Source organism: Schistocerca gregaria, chromosome X, assembly GCF_023897955.1.
Source record: "Schistocerca gregaria isolate iqSchGreg1 chromosome X, iqSchGreg1.2, whole genome shotgun sequence".
In the NCBI taxonomy this organism is placed as follows: domain Eukaryota; kingdom Metazoa; phylum Arthropoda; class Insecta; order Orthoptera; family Acrididae; genus Schistocerca; species Schistocerca gregaria.
In genome coordinates this window covers 674,766,068-674,773,657 of record NC_064931.1, presented here as the reverse complement: position 1 = coordinate 674,773,657, position 7,590 = coordinate 674,766,068, and positions in this window count along the sequence as shown.

Below are 7,590 nucleotides of genomic sequence, written 5' to 3'. Positions count from 1 at the left end.
ACAACAACTGATGGTCTATACAGGGCGAGTCGAAAAGGATTTCACAACTTTGGAATCATATAGAAATTTATTGGGATAACTTACAGAACCAGCAGAGAAGTCACTTTGTAGCAAATGACCTCAAATCTCACATAAAAGCGTCAAGTGTCATTTTCATTTTCATTTGATGCGACTACCATTTGTGCTGTCCAGACATTAACGCGGGCAGCAATTGGAAACAGTGTAAAACAAAACTCAGCCAACTAAATGACTTTCTTCCATTGCTCCATATTTAAGATTTTATGGCTTCAGGACCACATTTTCCTGTTACAGCCACTGCAGTCGCTAATGCTTGGTTTTCAAATTCCACATCGGCCTGCAGTTCTCTGTTTATGAAGACCCCTTCCTGGCTTTTGGTGCTGACAGGGTGCTCGAGTGCGATATTGAGTTCTGCAGTGACTATTATAGCTTTTGTCCTCTTATGTTTCGTCACAGTCCTCTTTAATGATGATTTGTGCTGGTTACTCAACGCACACTTTCGTTCGCATTGTGACTAAGAGGGCGCGTTTCCGCTCTATCGGTATTCGGTATAAATCTTAGATACGGTGCCTCATGAAACACGAACCACTTGGTAATAGAAGCAAATACATAAAATCGCCAACAATCTGGCCATGTATGAATTCACTTACCTCTGACATAACACATTTACAGCTACACGGAACACTCTTCTGGCCACGACTGACACTTGCAACATATTGAGAGCATTGCACAGGTGCCGTTCGTGATCAATTGCAACAGCGCACCCAGCAGGTTTGGCTAGCATCTGCATTTATGTTCAAGAATGTTTTGTATTTCTCTCAGTTCTTCCATGTTTTTGTCCAACACCCGTATATCTACATCCATTGCCAAACCCCTGTATATCTGTATCCATATTCTGCAAACCACTATGAAATGTATATGGTAGAGGGTACTTCCAGATGGCCGGGTGGTGGGGGGGGGGGGGTGCGGGGTTTGGGGGGTGGGGGGCGAGCGGTTCTAGGAGCTAATATCTGGAACCGCGCGACCGCTACCGCCGGAGTTTCGAATCGTGCATTGGGCATGGATGTGTGTGATGTCCTAAGGTTAGTTTGGTTTAAGTAGTTCTATGTTCTAGGGGACTGATGACCTCAGAAGTTAAGACCATAGTGCTCAGAGCCATTTGAACCATTTGGTAGTTCCAACTGAACTAATTAGGGTTTCTTCTCGTTCCATTCACCTACAGATTTCGAGAAATATGACTGTTTATACGCCTTTATACTCTCTGTAGTTAACTTAATCTTGTCCTCTCGATCCCTGTAGCGGCATTGTAGTATATTCCAAAGTTCGTCTACTAAAACTGGTTCTTGACACTTTTATGTAGGTGTCTGCCAGTCCAGTTACTCCAGAATTTCCGTGACACTGTCCTGCAGATCAAACAAACATGTGATCATTGCTGTTGTCTTTCTCTGTATGTGTTCTATACTCTTGTTCGTCCTATTGGGATAGGATTTACATCACCATCTACATAGTTACTCTGCAATTCACACTTAAGTGCCTGGCAGAGGTTTCATCGAACCATTTTCATACTACTTCTCTACCATTCCACTCTCGAATGGAACGTGGGAAAAAGGAACACCTAAATGTTTCCGATCGAGCTCTAATTTCTCTTATTTTATTATAATCATTATTTCTCCGTACGTAGGTGGGTGTCAAAAAAAGATTTTCGCGTTCGGAAGAGAAAGTTGGTGATTGAAATGTCGTAAATAGATTTCGCCGCAAAGAAATCCGCCTTTGTTTCAGTAACTGACACCCCAACTCGCGTATCAAAACAGTGACACTCTCACCCCTATTGCACGATAACACGAGACGAGCAGCCCTTCTTTGCACTTTTTCGATGTCCTCCGTCAATCCCACCTGGTAAGGATCTCACACCACGCAACAATATTCCAGCAGAGGGCGGACAAGTGTAATGTAGACTGTCTCTTTAGTGGGTTTGTCACATCTTCTAAGTGTTCTGCCAACAAAGCGCAGTCTTTGTTTTGCCTTCCACACAATATTATCTATGTGGTCTTTCCAATGCAAGTTGCTCGTAGTATTTAGTGGAATTGACAGCTCTTAGATTTGTGCGATTTATCGTATACCCAAAATTTAATGGATTTCTTTTAGTACCCATGTGGATGACCTCGCACTTTTCTCGCTTTACTGCCTATTGCCACTTTTCGTGCCATACAGAAATTCCCTCTAAATCATTTTGTAATTAGAATTCATCGTCTGATGATTTTACTAGACGACAAATTACAGCGTCATCTGCAAACAATCTAAGGGGCTGCTCAGATTATCACCTAGATCATTTACGTAAATCAGGAACACCAGAGGGCCTATGACACTGCCTTGGGGAACGCCAGATATCACTTCTGTTGAACTTGATGATTTGTCTATCACTGCGAACTGTGACACTAGAGCAATATTCTAGGAAGGGTCGTATGAGTGTTGTGTAAGCAGTCTCATTTGAAGACTGAATACATCCTAGTATTCAACCAATGAAACGAATTCTGCGATCTGCTTTGCCTACAGCGCAGAAAATGATATGGAATTATTCAGTTTACAGGGTACGTATATGTGACGACTGTTTACATTAATGAACACATTGATTTTGTCATACTCGCTCAACTACAATTAAAAATATTGCCTTTCTCAGGCTACCGGCTTTTAAAGATAAGTTCGCCCACGAAGTAGAACTGGGTTGTCTAGGGAAGATGATTATAATTTATATTTAAACCTTGCTGCGCTACCTGTCAGACGTATTACGCTATTGTGCAAATGATCAAAAAAAAATTGCAGCACATTGAACTCCTTTGTGAGCCACTGACTGCTTTAATAATTGTTAATAAAGTACATTTTTCCCTATAGTTTTGTAGGGGTGTAAATCACTATTGTTCTGAAATTTTGGTGTATTATTTATGACGAATCTGTGACATCACAGTTAAAACTGAAGTGATATCAGGTGTTCCCCAGGGAAGCGTCCTGGGACCTATGCTGTTCCAGATCTATATAAATGAGCTGGGTGACAATCTGAGCAGTTCTCTTAGGTTGTTCGCTGATGATGCTGTAATTTACCGCCTTGTAAGGTCATCCGAAGACCAGTATCAGTTGCAAAGCGATTTAGAAAAGACTGCTGTATGGTGTGGTAGGTGGCAGTTGACGCTAAATAACGAAAAGTGTGAGGTGATCCACACGAGTTCCAAAAGAAATCCGTTGGAATTCGATTACTCGATAAATAGTACAATTCTCAAGGCTGTCAATTCAACTAAGTACCTGGGTGTTAAAATTACGAACAACTTCAGTTGGAAAGACCACATAGATAACATTGTGGGGAGGGCGAGCCAAAGACTGCGTTTCATTGGCAGGACACTTAGAAGATGCAACAAGTCCACTAAAGAGACAGCTTAAACTACAACTCGTTCGTACTCTGTTAGAATATTGCTGCGCGGTGGGGGATCCTTATCAGGTGGGATTACGGAGAACATCGAAAGGGTGCAAGAAAGGTCAGGTCGTTTTGTATTATCACGTTACAGGGGAGAAAGTGTGTCAGATATGATACGCGAGTTGGGATGGAAGTCATTAAAGCAAAGACGTTTTTCGTCGCGGCGAGATCTATTTACGAAATTTCAGTCACCAACTTTCTCTTCTGAATGCGAAAATATTTTGTTGAGCCCAATCTACATAGGTAGGAATGATCATCAAAATGAAATAGAGCTCGAACAGAAAGGTTTAGGTGTTCGTCTTTCCCGCGCGCTGTTCGAGAGTGGAATGTTAGAGAGATAGTATGATTGTGGTTCGATGAACCCTCTGCCAAGCACTTAAATGTGAATTGCAGAGTAATCATGTAGATGTAGATGTAGATGTAAAATGCACAGCTCCTTCAAGAAGTACCTACATGATGACCGTGCGTGAACATCACACATTGTTACTTATTATTCTTACTGCTCGATTTTGGGCAGTACCTTATTTCTAACTGGTAATGTCCGAAGAAAATTACTGTATGAGTCATTATTCAGAGTAAATACGCAAAATATGTTAGCATGTTGTTTCCAAGACTAGAAGACTAGCAACAATACGAAGAACAAAAGGAGCTGAACTTAACTGTTTGAGAAACACAGAGACACGCTTCTTCCAGTTCAAGTTTTTATCAGTATGTAGACCCCAAATTCTGAAGCATGCTACCCTGTTTACTGTCTCCTGTTGTTGTACCACGTCTATTGTTGATATTACTCTGTTTATTGTACAGAACTGAATATATTTTCCCAAAAATTTAGAGAGAGTCCAATTTTCGAGACTCAGTTAATACCCCTTTGAAAATCATCATTAAAAATGGCTTCTGATGCTTTCCCTTTAATGGCATTTCTTAAAACACAAGCATCATCTGCAAAAACGTACCAGTTTTGCGATAAACTTTGATTCCACAAGGAACTGTTGTGCACAGGAATCGTAGACTACAAGGAAGGAAAAAACACAGCACTCAGTCGTATTTCCATTTCTTTTCTTTCTCTTGTATAAGCGAAGAGTCGGCCGTGGTGACCGAGGGGTTCTAGACGCTTCAATCCGGAACCGCGCGACTGCTACGCTCGCAGGTTCGAATCCTGCCTCGGGGAATGGATGTGTGTGATGACCTTAGGTTAGTTAGGTTTAAATAGTTCTAGAGGACTGATGACCTCAGATATTAAGTCCCATAGCGCTCAGGGCCATTTGAACCATATGTAAAGACGGCTACTTAGAGCCGAAATCTAGATATGCAGTTAGTAAAACTAATGGGTCGCAAATGATTGCCCTGTGTCTCTTCTTCTTTAAATACTGCGATCATTCCGTTTCATTCCTTCAAAACCTGTTACTTCCAAGGATTTGTATATGTTGACAGATTCCAATTAAGACTCGTTGATATTGTAGTTACAAAATACTACATTGTTTTCTTTTTGTTAAGAACGTAATTTTGCATGCTTAGGATTTGAAGACAGTGTCCAGATGTTGCATCACTCTGAAATTCTATCAAGATTAGACTGAGTATCTGTGGACCGTGTTTCAGGCAGCTCTTAATTGTAAACAACTACACCATCTACAAAAAGTCTGAGGTTGTCGTTAATATTTTCTGCACTGTCATTAATTTTCAACATGAACAGCAAGGCCAGCATCACACTTTGCTGGGGAACAGGGTGTCCCAGGAGGAGTGGTCAATATTCAGGGATGTCACAGGAACGATCGTTTGAAGCAAAACACTTCATACAGGCATATGCCCTATTCCAAATGACTTTCGAGACAGAACACAGTTAATGTACATCGTTATTTATTTTCTGTGTTCTTCAATAAATTTTCAGCATCACCCATGTACAACAGTTAGTAAATATAACATGATTAGTTTAACAAAGTATCAGCTCAAAAAATGTTTTTAGCACATTCATCTCGAAGTATTATCGTACACGTCACATCACAGCTGATGTACGGTGCACAATCAGTGTTCGAGTATCGCAGCGCCAACTTCATTGCATTTGTTCACTCTTGAAGAACATGTCGTTTTGCCTGTCGCTGCCTCAGCACGTTCCCTAATGAGGATAGCAGTGTCCATTATGCGACCATGCGGTTCATCTCTCGTACATATCTTTCGCTTGTACATCTGAAACTTCATCTAAAATCAAAGTCAAAAATCTAATGACGTAATACCTGGCATCCCAGTGGCCAGTTAATTGTAGTATTACAACCAAACCAGCGACTAGGGAAGAGCGACTGAGAAGTTTTCTCATACGTCTGGTACAATGAAGAGTGTCTCCTTAATGCCGGAAGTACATTGCAGTTCCTGAGGCCAAGAGAACGCTCCTAAGCTTTCAACATGCAAATCACTCTGTCTTGTTATTCGCTCTTCTAAACTGATTGAACCTATCAGCATTTTACCAATGGTGTCACACCAAACAGTAATCGTAAAAAGAACTTGTAAATTGGGTTCCACTGTAGCGTGCAGATTTTCCTGCGGCCACCGATAATTATTGAGTGTGTTGTTGATTATTTTCCATATAAACGTGCCTACATGAGCAAAAAGTAACCAGTTACAAAATTTAATTACGATGCTATTGTCACTATTATGAAGATTGTGAAAAGGTAGTATGTAGAATGGGTAAAAGTAGGCAGTTGCTGCTGCGGCGCTTTCCAGGGGAGTGACACCCAAGAAGGCGACCTGGCTTCTCTTCGCTCAGCGGTTGCAGAGGCGGTTGTGCGTGGGTCTGAACCCATACCCCTCAGACAGGAACAGGAAGCCAGCAGGGCCATGACGCCAAGTCTCACAAAGGACCCACTGTGGCGGCACTCACAGCCTGGTCTCGAACCATAGGCTGCTGCTGGCGCTGCCCAGTCGTCTGATTGGCCAGTCGTGCTCCAGAATTGTAGTGCGGCTACTCAGCAGTTACCAAGTACCTGACTAATTACTTCCTATCCTCGAATTCAGCCTCATTTATATTCCGTTACTGCCCATTTGTTCCTCTAAAGCCTGGAGTCTAGTCACACTGCCCATAACAGATAGACCTGCTTCAGTGCAGTGGCAATGACCCAATTGCTACATCATTATGAATTAGCCTCGAAGAAAACTGTCCATTGACACACAGTCAACATGGGTTTAGAAAAGATCGTTCCTGGGAAACATAACTAGTTTTTTATTCACATGAAGTGCTTAGTGCTATTGACAATGCATTTCAATCGAATCCATATTTATGAATTTTTGGAAAGTTTTAGACACTGAGCCGCACAAGCGGGTTGTGCAATTGCGTGCTTATGGAATATCGTCTCATTTATGTGAATGGATTTATGATTTCCTGTCACAGAGGTCACAGTTCGTAGTAACCGACGAAAAGTCATCGAGTAAAACAGATGAGAGTTTTCGCGTTCCTCAACGTAGTGTTATAAGCCCTTTGCTGTTCCTTATCTATATAAACGATTTGAGGGACAACCTGAGCAGCCGTCTGAAGTTGTTTGCAGATGACGCTGTCGTTTATCGATTAATAAAGTCATCAGAAGATCAAAACAAACTGCAAAGCAATTTAGAAAAAAATTCTGAATGGTGCGTAAATTGGAAGTTGACCCTAAATAACGAAATGTGTGAGATCATCCACATGAGTGCTAAAAGGAATCCGTTCAACTAATCTAAAAGCCAAGAATTGAAGAGCCTAGGTATTGCAATTACGAACAACGTAAACTGCAAGGAACACACAGAAAATGTTTTGGGGGGAAATCTACCCAAAGACTGCGTTTTATCGGCAGGACACTTAGAAAATGTAACAGAACTGCTAAGGAGACTGCTTATACTACACTTGTCCGTCGTCTTTTACAATACTGCCGCAGGGTGTGGGATCCTTACCAAGATAGGACTGACGCAGTACATCGAAAAACTTCAAAAAAGGGCAACACGTTTCGCATTATCGCGAAATATGGGAGAGAGTATCACAGAAATGATACAGAATTTTTGCTGGACAAAATTAAAAGAAAGGCGTTTTTCGTAGCGACGGAATCTTCTCACAAAATTCCAGTCACCAACTTTCTTCTCCGAATGCGAAAATA